General features: G+C 41.8%; 1 protein-coding gene across 1 annotated transcript in view; it reads right to left on the reverse strand.

Annotated features, from left to right (window-relative positions):
• The window catches only part of LOC142356404 (uncharacterized), a 272,147-nt gene extending 257,407 nt beyond the window's left edge, over window positions 1-14,740 (reverse strand). Inside the window, exon 1 of the mRNA XM_075408335.1 lies at window positions 14,737-14,740. The gene's annotated coding sequence lies outside the window, so the exon portion shown is untranslated. The remainder of the gene's footprint in view (window positions 1-14,736) is intronic.
• Between the last annotated feature and the right edge of the window lie 224 nt (window positions 14,741-14,964).

A 14,964-nucleotide genomic window follows, 5' to 3' on the forward strand; every position in this document is an offset into this window, starting at 1 on the left:
ACGGAGTATAAAACATAAAATACACAACATACGTGGCTAAATTTACTCTAAAGGAGAAACAAATTTACTTAAATTTCACGATTAACAAATTAATATTTAAAAAGGTGTGGCATGGTGGCATGCTTCGAAAACAATCCAAAGCCGAGGCCACCCATGCAGAAATTACCCCCCTGATTTCCCCCAAACTGATGTAATAGTAGGGGCTAATTGTCAATGGGGGCAAAACGATGTAAGATTGGGGGTTAAGATTGGGGGGGGATTAAGATTTGGGGGAGGGGGGTAGGGGGTTAATGGGGTTAATTGGGGGAATTGTTAGGTTTTAACCCCCAAAAATTACCCTCCAAAAAGTTGAAAGATTACGTGGTGGGGTAATTTTTTTTGGGGGGGGGGGTGTAAATCTATGTAAGATGAAAGGGTTCAAGTTAGGGGTTATTGTTATGTTTTACTCCCAAAATTGCCCTCCAAAAAGATGTAAGGTTAGAAAAATAATTTTAGGGTGGTAAAACGATCTAAGATAAAGGGTAATGGAGAAAGGAGGTAATGTTCACCTACATTACCCTCTAAAAAAATGATTAAGGGGGATAATATTAGTGGCGTAAAACGATGTAAATTAAGGGGTAAGGAGGGTAATATGCTGTAAGGGGGGAGAATTATCAGATTACACCCCCCAAAATTACCCTACAAAAAGATGTAAGATCAAGGGGTAGTTTTGGGGACAATCGGGGGTAATGGGGGAATAAAAAGCGTTTTTAACTAAGTAGAAAAATTAATTTTCTCAAAAAATGAGAGAATAACAAGAATGATATTTTACAGTAGAATTTAGAGATTTACAGGAGAGATCTGATTATTAGATCAAGATGGTGATTTGATTTTGGGGATGAAAAAAAGGACTCAAAAATCAGCTGTATATATAACCATAATCAGTGCGAGAAAGTCAAGATGCAAAACTAATCTTAGCACCATGTATTATAGTGGGGGTCGCATAGGTTACCCAACATGGTTTGCTTCTGCAAAGCAGTCGCAAAGGGAACCATAAATGAAATGCATTTGCGCTTTTCTAAGAATTCATTCACACTTCCGGAGATGTCATAATCATTTAATACATGCTGGGAAGATTTTACATCAAATAATCTCACTCTAATAATAGTTATCTAAATTCACCAATTTGAACCGAATATTGATTCTAAGCACCATTTCTTGACGATTCATTTATATAAATTCTCTGATTAAAATCAATTTGCTTTTGTGTTTCTAATCTGGTAAGTAAAACTTTCTTGCTAATTCTCACTAAAAATAAGACTATAGTTTGATCCATATTCTAACACCCTCACCCAGATTTGAGCTGACTGAGTAGAGTCTGTTTCCATCAAAACTGCTCTGAATGCTTCAATTTTCGGAACGGGTAAGGACTTTGTGAAGATGTCTGCTGCCATTTTGTCTTTAGGAACGTAATGAAATGAAATAGTCCCATCCTCCGTCTTGTCCCGAATGAAGTGAAATTTTGTCTCAATGTGATTGCTCCTCTTGTGCATGACTGGGTTTTGGCACAATTTGATGCAACTCTGGTTGGGTTGTCCTCTCCAATTGCTATTGGATGTTTCTGTTGGATGCCAAAATCCTCCAGAAGTTGTTTCAGATACAATGCTTCTTGAACTGCTGCCATGCCCTGATATTCTGATTTTGATGAAGAAAGAGCAACTGTGGCCTGCTTCTTGACTCCCCAGCTGAGTGCTGCGACACGTCCGTTGAGCTTGAAGAAGTAGCCCGTCGTTGATTTTCTGTCGGTCACGTCACCAGATCAGTATGCATCACTTTCCCCCACTAAATCACAACTAGCTTCTTTTGTGTAAGTAAGTTTTAAACATTTATAACCTTGAAGATATCGCAGAAGTCGTTTACCGCGTAGCCAGTGTTGATTGGTAGGTGCGTTCTTGTGCCTGGACAGAATGTTGACTGTGAACATGGTGTCTGGCCTCGTCTGTTTGGCCGGATAAAGAGGTGATCAAATCAAGCTTCTGTAGATCCTCTGGTCAACTTCTTCGTCTCCGTTCTGTGATCTTTGAAGTTTCAAATTCAAATCAGCTGCAGTTGTTGAGGGTTCGCATTGATCCATTTGAAACAGCTCAAGCATTGTTTCTATGTAGCATCCTTGGTCGACCGTGACTTTGCCATCTTCTTGTCTGATTCTAGGGCCCAGAAACCAGTGTGGTCTCCCTCTGTCTTCCATGTGAAATGTCGCCTCTAGTGCCTTCTTGACATCGGAGATCACTGTCATACTTCTTGATGCTTCTATGATGTCGTCAACCCAGAACAAGATGAAGGTGTGATCCACTCCCTCTGACCGTGCGAACAAGCAGTGATCGTTCCTGCTTCTGGTGAACCCTTGTCTCAGAAGGAATTTTGCCAACTCTTTGTTCCAATTGTTAGCAGCCTGTTTCAAACCATAAATTGATTTATTTAGTCAACAAATTAACTTCTCCCCCTCTGATCCGCGTTTTACAAACTCCGGTGGCTGTTCCAGATACACTTCTTCCTCGATTGGTGAGTGCAGGAAAGCAGTCTTGACATCAAATTGGTGCATCACATAGCCCTGCTTCGCTGATAGCTGAAGTAGAATCCTGAATGTCTCTGGCTTACAGGTAGGCGCAAAAGTCTCAAAGTAGTCCAGTCTTTCCACTTGTTTGAACTGTTTGAAACCTTTTGCCACATAGCGTGCTTTGTATTTGTCGACGTGACCACTGGGTCCCAATTTCCCTTTGTAGACCCATTTGCCCGGTATGACGTCCCTGTCTGTGGGTGGTCTCACTATGTCCCAAGTCTCCTTGTCTTGGAGTACCTTGACCTCGTCATTCATTGCCCCGTACCACTGGTCCCATTCGTCAGCTTGCTTGGTTTTGTAGACTGCTGTGGTTTCCACATAGTTACCCTCAGTCACAGCAAGATGGGTCCTGACTTCTCCAAAAAATTGCAGATCATTCCTTGCTTGTGTCCTTCGTCTGGGCTCCGCTTGCTCCAGTGCCTCTTCAAAGAAGCCAACTGTCTGTGAGAAGTCCTCCGTTTCACTGTCTTCCAGTGAATCAGAGTCTCTGAGACTCCCTCTTGTTGCAGTAGATTCTTCATCCAGTGCTGCTTCCTCAACATCTGAGGCATCTCGTCTCAATGTCGTTTCTTGAGTGTTGACACTCTCTGCGTCATGCTATTCTTCTTTTGTTGCAGTATATTTGCCATGCTCCTCTCTGTTGCCATCGTCTTGATGACCATCATCTAGGTGCCAGATCCCCAATTGCTGCGACCCCAGGTCGGGCGTCTCTGTGTTGTCAGGGATTGAGCCCACTTCGGACTCCTTGATGATCACATCTCGAACTGCCTAAACCATGCTTGTGTTGGGTACGTACACCAGTCCGTTGTCTCCTTCAGTGTCACCCACAAACTTTCCTTCCAGTGCCTTGGGTTCAAGTTTAATGACATCTCTGTCCCGCTTCCTCATGAAGACTGTGCAACCAAAAATAGATAATTTACTAATTGAAAGCTCAGAATATATACATCGCATCAGCTCTGCTGGGAATTCTTTTCTCCTTGTCTCACAACCAAGTTCCTGATCTTTGTTGCGTGAAGAATTGCTGCTCCCCACATCATCTTGGGAAGTCCTGATTCAATGAGCAAACATCTTGCCATCTGCAGCAGTGTCCTGTTGCACTTTTCAGCTAACCCATTCTGTTGTGGCCTCTCTGGTATGGTCTTCTCCTTTATAAAGCCTGCATCTAAGCAGTATGTCTTGAACTGCTCTTAGAGAAACTCCTTCGCAATGTCTTGCCTCAGCTTCTTGGGCGTCCCCACACTGAGAACAAATTTCTTCAGGTCACTCTTTGCCTTAAGCAAGTCCACAAACACAAATTGTGTGTACTGGTATGCAAACACAATGCAGGACCGGAACCCTGACAGTGACTCTACTCTGAAAAGTCCCATCACGTCTGTGAACACATTCTCCAGCTTCTCTTCTGCTTGGGTCTCTGACACTCTTGGTACTGGAGTCTTTGTGATCTTGGCCAATGCGCACATATTGCATACATCATCGAGTTCCCCCACTGTGTCGGGTGCATTCTTGATCACATCCGCTTGATTCAAATGACCCAATCGTCTGTGCCACTTCCCTGCATTGTCAAGTTTCACGCTGTTGGAACTCATCTTGAATTTTCGAACGCTGCAGGGTAAGTAAAACAAATTATTTTCATGTGTTAGTTTTACCCGAGTTCCTTTCTGTAGTTTCTTGCAGCTGTTTCTTTTCTCGAAAGTGAAGCTGTGTCCCCACTCCGTGCATCTTGAAACTGATAGGAGGTTTGAAGAATAGTCCGGCACACACAAAACATTTTTGAGTTGGCATTGGAATTCCCTTTGTTTGAGGGTATGCTGATCCTCACACAGCATCTTTCCACCACTCTGGAGGCCTCTCTGTTGGGATTTCTGACCACTGATTGAATGGGCACAAAGTCCAGGAACGCATCGATGTTCGTCACTCTGTGATCTGTACAACCACTGTCCACTAGCATGCCTGCTGGCTTCCAATGGGTAAGAGCTGCCCAGTATTCCTCGTCTGGTGAAGCCAATGTTAGAACCATTGCCACTGACTCATGTTTGCCTCCATCTCTTTGTCTCTTGCATGCCCTGTCAAGGTGACCTTTCTCACCACACTTGCTGCATTGTGCTGTCTCCTTCCTCCTGCAGTCCTTGGCAAAGTGTCCAGCGATCCAAAACACAAAGCAGTTTCCTTTCTTGGGTCCATTTTTGAAGTAGCGCTTCACTGCCAGTGCCACTGGACCACTTTGTCCCTTGTGCCTCTGTGCTGTGCTCTCATGGAAGTTCTGCAGCCTTGTCTTCAACTCTGTGAAGTTCGTTTCCGGGTTAAAGCTTTCCTGTATAACAAAAATTTCATACCTCATTGGCAGACCATTGAGGACCAAGGCGTTGATGAGGGTCTCTGAGACTGCTTCCCCTGCTTCTTGTAGCCTTGTGAGCAACTCCTTTCCTCTGATGAAGAAGCAATCCAAATCCTCAGCATCCTAGAGCTGCAGTCGAGCAAGCTGTGACACCAAAGTCACCACTGTCGGCGTCCACACTCTGAAATCTCTCTCGCAAAAGCTTCCAAGCCTTTGCTCCATCTCTGATGCCGTCATCTCCCACACAATCATGTCTAATCAGCATGAGGGTTGTTGCATCTAGAGTCAGTGCCAGATGGCACCACATATTGTTCCGTTTCTCCTTGATGTCTGCAACTTCCTTCTCATATGCATCCTTCAGCACCTTGTGGTTATTCTTTTCATCATTGCTCGCCCCATTGGCTAGTGGTGCAGGCTCATTGGGTTGCTCCTCTGTCCCAAGTAGTGATTTGTAGAGTCCCTTCGTCTGCATCATTGCCACAAATCTTGTGCTCCAGATTGGAAAGTTCTGTGCCTTTCCTGTGTAGGTCAGCAGCTTCACTGTCTGTTGATCCATCGTAGTTTGAGCAGGCAAAACAGTTGTGAAAAGAGAAGGTACTCCACAGGAAAGGATTATGTTTGTCAGCAACTTAGTTTTGTTTTAGAAATTAGTTTTAAGACTTAGAAAATTGCTGGGCCCATAACCAGTTGGGTTATGGGTTTTCGCAAGCGGAATAAAAAGCGTTTTAAACCAAGTAGAAAAATTAATTTTCTCAAAAAGAGAGAAAAACAAGAATGATATTTTAGAGTATAATTGAGAGATTTACAGGAGAGATCTGATTAATAGATTAAGATGGTGATTTGGTTTTGGGGGTGAAAAAAGACCCAAAAATCAGCTGTATATATAACCATTGTCAGTGCGAGAAAGTCAAGATACAAAACTAATCTTACCACCATATATTATAGTGGGGGTCGCATAGGTTACCCAGTATGGTTTGCTTCTGCGAATCAGTCGCAAAGGGAACCATAAATGAAACGCATTTGCACTTTTCTAAGAATTCATTCACATCTCCGGAGATATCATAATCATATAATACATGCTGGGAAGATTTTAAATCAAATAATTTCACTCTAATATTAGTTATCTAGATTCACCAATTTGAACCGAATATTGATTCTAAGCACCATTTCTTGACGATTAATATATATAAATTCTCTGATTAAAATCAATTTGCTTTTGTCTTTCTAATCTGGTAAGTTAAACTTTTTTTCTAATTCTCCTTAAGTTTAAGACTATAGTTTGATGAATATTCTAACATTTAGTGAGCTCATGAGTTTTACTCATAACTTATAAGGCTAATTGGCTGAGCTTTTTTTAACTCCAGTCGAACTCAAAAGAATTTTTCACAGCTTATTCCATCATTCCGTTCCAAAAAAATTTCATAAGCACAAATCAATTCATCAGCTTCATAACAAGATTTGCAAATTTGGCTATTAAAAAACTCTCATTAGCTGTTGCAGCAATCGTTTAATCTGATGACCAACAATCAAACTCTACCAACCAAACTTTACTGTTACGCTTAATTTCGAAATCAATTATCGAATTCAGATATCAACCAGATATTTCAAACTATGTCTCATCTAAATTAAGTCGATTAATTGTCACGGATATAGAAAGAGTTCAAATCCAAACAATCCGACATGTTTTGCGTCAACTTATATATTTTGGAAAACATCGTCGTTTTTAAACGTAAGAGAACTTTGGTAGTGTTGAGAGAAATACCATAAACTTTGTCTTCTGGTTTTTAAACAGCAGGTTTATTCCTGCAGACCGAACAAAAAGCGGTTGGTATTTTTGGTATCAAACGTAACCAACCGAAAAAACTTTGCTTGTGAACTACAAAGTGTAAATTACAAAATGTCCAAACTCAGTGAATGTAAATATCTGCACTATCAATTTTGTCCACTTATTCATTGCCAAAAGATCTTACTACCCGGGTCGAGGTTTGGCGGTGAATTTTCGTAAGAAATGCGGTGAAATGCGGTGAAAAAAAAATAATTTTCACCGCGTATTTCTTACATCTTTTTGCGGTGAATGCGGTGAATCGCGGTGAATTATTTATTTTCACCGCTTTCTCAGTACTCTTACAAAAAAGGATCGTCCCCACACGGGTTCGAACCTCTGACCTTCTGCATGCCTTCCACTTCTTTAGTCAACTGCGCCACCTGTCACTTACATCTTTGAAATTTCTTGTGAATTTAAATCAGATTGAGTAAACTTTGGAAATCATATGCGGTGAATTTTTGTAAGAAATGCGATGAATTTCACGGTGAAATTTTGCAAGAAATGCGGTGAAATGTGGTGAATTATTTTTTTTCACCGCATTCGCCGCGTTCACCGCATTTACATTATTTTGCCACAAAAGTCGATGCGGTGAATTTTCGTAAGAAATGCGGTGAATTTTGCGGTGAATTTTTGTAAGAAATGCGGTGAAATGCGGTGAATTATTTATTTTCACCGCATTCACCGCATTTCTTACAAAAATTTACCAAAAACCTCGACCCGGGTATCATTTTGAATTATCTTGATCACCTCCATCTCTAAAGCGCCTATGTATTGACGCTCGAATTCAATAGGGAAATAGTAGACCAATCGAAGATGAAGTCAGGGCTGTATACAAGGAGCCAAAACCACAGAGGTCATCTGACGAATCAAAAAAAGATAATGATACGCTAATCTTCCACATGTAAGAGGACCAATACGACAAAACTTCGTCCAATCAATTTGAAAAGTAATTTGGTAACAAAATATTTGTAATCAGGTTTTAAAACTGGAAGGTGGCAAAATGAAATATAAAGCTGGCCCTGAGTTAAAATATATTTTCAGATGAAACTCTAACTATATTCCTCATACAACTTCACTTTATAAACCAAAATATAAAATTGTGGTCATTGACTTTATGATATAGCCATTACTTCTGCCTCCCTGTTGGGTTATGGGTTTTCGCAAGCGGAATAAGAAGCGTTTTTAATTAAGTAGAAAAACTAATTTCTGAAAATGAGAGAATGACCAGAATGAGATTTTACAGTAGAATTTAGAGATTTACAGGAGAGATCTGATTATTAGATCAAGATGGTGATTTGATTTTGGGGATGAAAAAAAGCTCAAGAATCAGCTGTATATATACCCACTATCAGTGCGCGAAAGTCAAGATACAAAACTAATCTTATCACCATGATATACAGTGGGGGTCGCAAGGGTTACCCAATATGGTTTTCTTCTGTAAATTTCCCGGAAATTAGTCGCAGGGGGTACCATAGATGGTATGCATTTTCACTTTTCTAAGAATTCTTTCACATTTCCGGTGATATCATAATCATTCAATACATGTTGGGAAGATTTTACATCAAATAATCTCACTCTAATATTAGTTATCTAGATTCACCAATTTGAATCTATAATATTGATTCTAAGCACCATTTCTTGACGATTCATTTATATAATTTCTGTGATCAACATGTGTTTGCTCTTGTCATTGTAATCTGGTAAGTTAAACTTTCCTTCGAATTCTCACAAAGTTTAAGACTATAGTTTGATCGATATTCTAACACCCCCACTCAGACTTGAGCTGATTGCGTAGAGAATATTCCCATCAAAACAATTCTGAAAGTTTCCACCTTCGATAAGGGTAAAGATTTCGTGAAGATGTCGGCTGCCATTTTGTCAGTAGGAACGTAATGAATTGAAATAGTCCCATCTTCCGTCTTGTACCGAATAAAGTGACATTTTTTCTCAATGTGTTTGCTCCTATTGTGCATGACTGGGTTTTGGCACAATTTGATGCAACTCTGGGTGTCCTCTACAATTTCTATTGGATGTTTCTGTTGGATGCCAAAATCCTCGAGATGTTGTTTCAGAAACAATGCTTCTTGAACTGCTGCTGCCATGCCCTGATATTCTGCTTCTGACGAAGAAAGAGCAACTGTGGCCTGCTTCTTGACTCCCCAGCTGAGTGCTGCACTACGTCCGTTGAGTTTGAAGTAGTAGCCCGTCATTGATTTTCTGTCGGTCACGTCACCAGATCAGTATGCATCACTTTCCCCCACTAAATCATAACTAGGCTCTTTTGTGTAAGTAAGTTTAAAACCTTTTGAACCTTGAAGATATCGCAGAAGTCTTTTTCCGCACATCCAATGTTGATTGGTAGGTGTATTCATGTGTCTGGACAGAATGTTGACTGTGAACATGAAGTCTGGCCTCGTCTGTTTGGCCAGATACAGAAGTGATCCAACCAAGCTTCTGTAGATCTTCTGGTCCACTTCTTCGTCTCTGTTCTGTGCTGTCTGAAATTTCAAATTCAAATTGACTGGAGTTCTTGAGTGTTTGGATTGATCCATTTGAAACCGCTCAAGCCTTGTTTCTATGTAGCGTTCTTTGTCGACTGTGACTTTGCCCTCTTCTCGTTTGATTCTTTGACGCCGAAACCAGTGTAATCTAGATACTGGTAAAGATTTCGTGAAAATGTCGGCAGCCATTTTGTCAGTAGGAAGGTAAGGAATTGAAATAGTCCCATCTTCCGTCTTGTCCCGAATGAAGTGAAATTTTGTCTCAATGTGTTTGTTCCTCTTGTGCATGACAGGGTTTTGGCACAATTTGATGCAACTCTGGTTGGGTTGTCCTATCCAATTGCTATTGGATGTTTCTGTTGGATGCCAAAAACCTCCAGAAGTTGTTTCAGATACAATGCTTCTTGACCTGCTGCCATGCCCTGATATTCTGATTTTGATGAAGAAAGATCAAGTGTGGCCTACTTCTTGACTCCCCAGCTGAGTGCTGCACTACGTCCGTTGAGTTTGAAGTAGTAGCCCGTCATTGATTTTCTGTCGGTCACGTCACCAGATCAGTATGCATCACTTTCCCCCACTAAATCATAACTAGGCTCTTTTGTGTAAGTAAGTTTAAAACCTTTTGAACCTTGAAGATATCGCAGAAGTCTTTTTCCGCATATCCAATGTCGATTGGTAGGTGCATTCATGTGTCTGGACAGAATGTTGACTGTGAACATGATGTCTGGATTCGTCTGTTTGGCCAGATACAGAAGTGATCCAACCAAGCTTCTGTAGATCCTCTGGTCCACTTCTTCGTCTCCGTTCTGTGCTGTCTGAAATTTCAAATTCAAATCAGCTGGAGTTCTTGAGGGTTTGGATTGATCCGTTTGAAACCACTCAAGCATTGCTTTTATGTAGCGTTCTTGGTCGACTGTGACTTTGCCCTCTTCTCGTCTGATTCTTAGACCCAGAAACCAGTGTAATCTCCCTCTGTCTTCCATGTGAAAAATTGTTTCGAGTGCCTTTTTGACATCGGAGATCACTGTTATGCTTCTTGATGCCACTATGATGTCGCCAACCCCAACTAAGATGAACGGTTGACCCTCTGTCTCTGATCTTGCGAACAAGCAATGGTTATTCCTGCTTCTGGTGAACCCTTGTCTCAGTATGAAGTTTTCCAGTTCCTTATACCAGTTGTTAGCTGCCTGTTTCAAACCATAAATTGTTTTATTCAGTCGGCATACTAACTTCTCCTCATCTGATCCTTGTTTTACAAACTCTTGTGGCTGTTCCAGGTACACTTCCTCCTATATTGGTGAGTGCAGGAAAACCGTCTAGACATCAAACTGGTGCATCACATGTCCCTACTTCGCTGATAGTTGAAGTAGAATCCTGAATGTCTCTGGCTTACAGGAAAGCGCAAAAGTCTCAAAGTAGTCCAGGCCTTCCATCTGTTTGAAGCCTTTTGACACATAGCGCGCTTTGTATTTGTTCACTTGACCACTGGGTCCCGATTTCACTTTGTAGATCCATTTGCCCGGTATGACGTCCCTGTCTATGGGTGGTCTCACTAGGTTCCAAGTCTCGTTGTCTTGGAGTGCCTTGACCTCGTCCTTCTTTGCCCCGTGCCACTGGTCCCAATCGTAAATTTGCTTGGCTTCGTAGACTGTTCTGGGTTCCACATAGTCACCCTCAGTCACAGCGAAATGGGTCCTGACTTCTCCAAAAAATTGCGGAACATTCCTTGCTCGCGTCCCTAGTCTGGGCTCTGCCCTGTCCGCTTGCTCCAGTGCCTCTTCAAAGAAGCCAACTGTCTGTGAGGAGTCCTTCGTTCCACTGTCTTCCAGCAACTCCGAGTCTCTGAGACTCCCTCTTGTTGCAGTAGAATCGTCATCCAGTGCTGCTTCCTCAACATCTGAGGCATCTCGTCTCAATGTCGTTTCTTGAGTGTTCACGCTCTCTGCGTCATGCCACTCCTCCTTTATTGCAGAAGATGTGCCCTGCTCCTACTTGTTGCCATCGTCTTGATGACCATCATCTGGGTGCCAGATTCCCAATTGCTGTGACCCCTCATCTAGTAGGTCGGGCGTCTCTGTGTTGTCAGGGATTGAGCCCACTTCGGACTCCTTGATGATCACATCTCGGACTGCCACAACCTTGCGTGTGTTGGGTACGTACACCAGGTATCGCCTGTCTCCTTCAGTGTAACCCACAAACTTTCCTTCCAGCGCCTTCGGTTCAAGTTTGCTGACATCTCTGTCCCGCTTCCTCATGAAGGCTGTGCAACCAAAAATAGATAGTTTACTAATTGAAAGCGTAGGTTTTATACGTCGCATCAGCTCTGCTGGGTATTTTTCTTCTCCTCGTCTCACAACCAAGTGCTTGATCCTTGTTGCATGGAGAATTGCTGCTCCCCACATTATCTTGGGAAGACCCGAGTGATTGAGCAAGCATCTTGCCATCTCCAGCAGTGTCCTGTTGCAGCTCTCAGCTAAACCATTCTGTCGTGGCGTCTCTGGTACGGTCTTCTGCTGTAGAATGACTGCATCTAAACAGTACACGTTGAACTCCTGTGAGAGAAAATCCTTCTCATTGTCTTGTCTCAGCTTTTTGGGCGTCCCCACACTGAGAACAAACTTCTTCAGGCTGGCCAGTGCTTCACTCTTTGCCTTAAGCAAGTCCACAAACCAAAACTTTGTGTACTGGTCTGCAAACACAATTCAGAACCGGAACCCTGACGGTGACTCTACTCTGAAAGGTCCCATCACGTCTGTGAACACACTCTCCAGCTTCTCTTCTGCTTGGGTCTCTGACACTCTAGGTACTGGAGTCTTTGTGATCTTGGCCAATGCTCACATATTGCATACATCATCGAGTTCCCCCACTGTGTCGGGTGCATTCTTGACCACATCGGCTTGATTCAAAAGACCCAATCGTCTGTGCCACTTCCTTGCATTGTCAAGTTTCACGCTGTTGAAACTCATCTTGAATTTAAGAACGCTGCAGGGTAAGTAAAACAAATTATTTTTGCGTGTTAGTTTTACCCGAGTTCCCTTCTGGAGTTTCATGCAGCTGTTTCCTATCTCGAAAGTGAAGCTGTGTCCCCACTCCGTGCATCTTGAGACTGATAGGAGGTTTGAAGAATAGTCCGGCACACACAAAACATTTTTGAGTTCGCATTGGAATTCCCCTTTGTTTCAGGGTATGCTGATCCTCACACAGCATCTTTCCACCACTCTGGAAGTTTCTCTGTTGGGATTTCTGACCACTGATTGAGTGGGCACAAACTCCAGGAAAGCATCGATGTTCGTCACTATGTGATCTGTACAACCACTGTCAACTAGCATGCCTGCTGTGTTCTGCTGGGTAAGAGCTGCCCAGTATTCTTCGTATGGTGAAGCCAATGTTGGACCCCTTGCCAATGACTCGTGTTTGCCTCCATCTATTTGTCTCTTGCATGCCCTGTCAAGGTGACCTTTCTCACCACACTTGCTGCATTGTGCTGTCTCCTTCTTCCTGCAGTCCTTGTCAAAGTGTCCAGGGATCCCACACAAAACAGTTTCCTTTCCTGGTACCCTTCTCGAAGTCATGCTTCACTGCCAGTGCCACTGAACCACTTTGTCCCTTGTGCCTCTGTGTTCTGCTCTCATGGAAGTTCTGCAGCCTTTTCCTCAACTCTGTGAAGTTCGTTGCCGGGTTAAAGCTTTCCTGTATAACAAAACTTCCATACCTCCTTGGCAGACCATTGAGGACCAAGGCGTTGAAGAGGGTCTCTGAGACCCTTTCCCCTGCATCTTGTAGCCTTGTGAGAAACTCCTGTCCTCCGATGAAGAGGCTATCCAAATCCTCAGTATCCTCGGTCTGCAGTCGAGCAAGCTGTGCCACCAAAGTCATCACTGTAGGCGTCTCCACACTCTGAAATCTCTCTTGAAAAAGCTTCCAAGCCTTTGCTCCATCTCCGATGCCGTCATATCCCACACAGTCATGTCTCATCAGCATGAGGGCTGTTGCATCTAGCGTCAGTGACACGTGGCACCACACATTGTTCCGTTTCTCTTTGATGTCTTCAACTTCCTTCTCATATGCATCCTTCAGCACCTTGTGGTTATTCTTTTCATCATTGCTCGCCCCATTGGCTAGTGGTGCAGGCTCATTGGGTTGCTCCTCTGTCCCAAGTAGTGATTTGTAGAGTCCCTTCGTCTGCATCATTGCCACAAATCTTGTGCTCCAGATTGGAAAGTTCTGTGCCTTTCCTGTGTTGGTCAGCAGCTTCACTGTCTGTTGATCCATCGTAGTTTGAGCAGGCAAACCAGTTGTGAAAAGAAAAGGCACTAAGCAGAAAAAGATTATGACTGTCAACAACAAATAAGTTTTGTTTTAGAAAATAGTTTTACGACTTAGAACATTGCGGGACCCATAACCTGTTGGGTTATGGGTTATCGCAAGCGAAATAAGAAGCGTTTTTAACTAAGTAGAAAAAATAATTTCTCAAAATGAGAGAATAACCAGAACGATACTTCACAGTAGAATTTAAAGATATACATGAGAGATCTGATTTTTAGATCTTTAGATCAAGATGGTGATTTGATTTTGGGGATGAAAAAAGCCTCAAAAATCAGCTGTATATATACCCATTATCAGTGCGCGAAAGTCAAGATACAGAACTAATCTTAGCACCATGATTTACAGTGGGGGTTGCATGGGTTACCAAATATGGTTTGCTTCTGCAAATTTCATAGATATCAGTCGAAGAGGGTACCATAGATGGTAAGCATTTACACTTTTCTAAGAATTCGTTCACACTTACGGTTATATCATAATCAATCAATACATGCTGGGAAGATTTTACATCAAATAATCTCACTCTAATATTAGTTATCTAGATTCACCAATTTGAACTAAATATTAATACTAAGCACCATTTCTTGACTATTCATTTTTGTAAGTTCTATTAACATCAATTTGCTCTTGTCATTGTAATCTGGTAAGTTAAACTTTCTTTCTAATTCTCACTAGGTTCAAGAATATAGTTTGATCGATATTCTAACACTCCCCAAGAACATGTAAGAGAATTGACAATAAATTTGCTGCCACCGTCTCCTTAGAAAAATCGTCGTAGATATTTGAACAAAACGTTGATTCAAATTGTACAAAACAAAAATGGATCAGGATATAAAAAAACGTTTTACAATCCAATCTATCTTTGAAAAAAAAAGAAACATTTTAAGCTGAAAATCTTGTACTAACAATTGGAAAAGTCATGCAATACTGGATTAATCAAGAGTTCAACGAAATGTGATCGAACTAAGAAGACTTAGAAATTTCTGACAGAAGGAATGAAATCTGGAGCAATTTAATTTTTAGAGCAGTTTTTTCCCAATTTTTATTCGTTTTCTCTTTTGATCATTTTTTTATGTTTTTTTTTACTTCAGTCGAACTTCTGATCAATGCAGTAATACAATTATTAGTTTTGAAGTTGAGGAGGCGCCTGGGCTGAATCCTCGTTTTACCTTATCGTCCAGCATTTCGAGCTTTAAATTACTCCTCGTGTCTTTTGCGCACCAGATAAACTTTTTCAATACACAAAGTAATCAAGAGTACTTTTCAGTGTAATGGCTACAAAACAGTAACTATAAACTGTATTTTTCTTCACTTGCGCAATAAACATGCCTGAATTTCTCTCACCATTTGCATGTGTGCTTCAACTCCCAGTTTTTTAATA

Source organism: Convolutriloba macropyga, chromosome 2 (genome assembly GCF_964194025.1).
Source record: "Convolutriloba macropyga chromosome 2, txConMacr16.3, whole genome shotgun sequence".
In the NCBI taxonomy this organism is placed as follows: Eukaryota; Metazoa; Xenacoelomorpha; order Acoela; family Convolutidae; genus Convolutriloba; species Convolutriloba macropyga.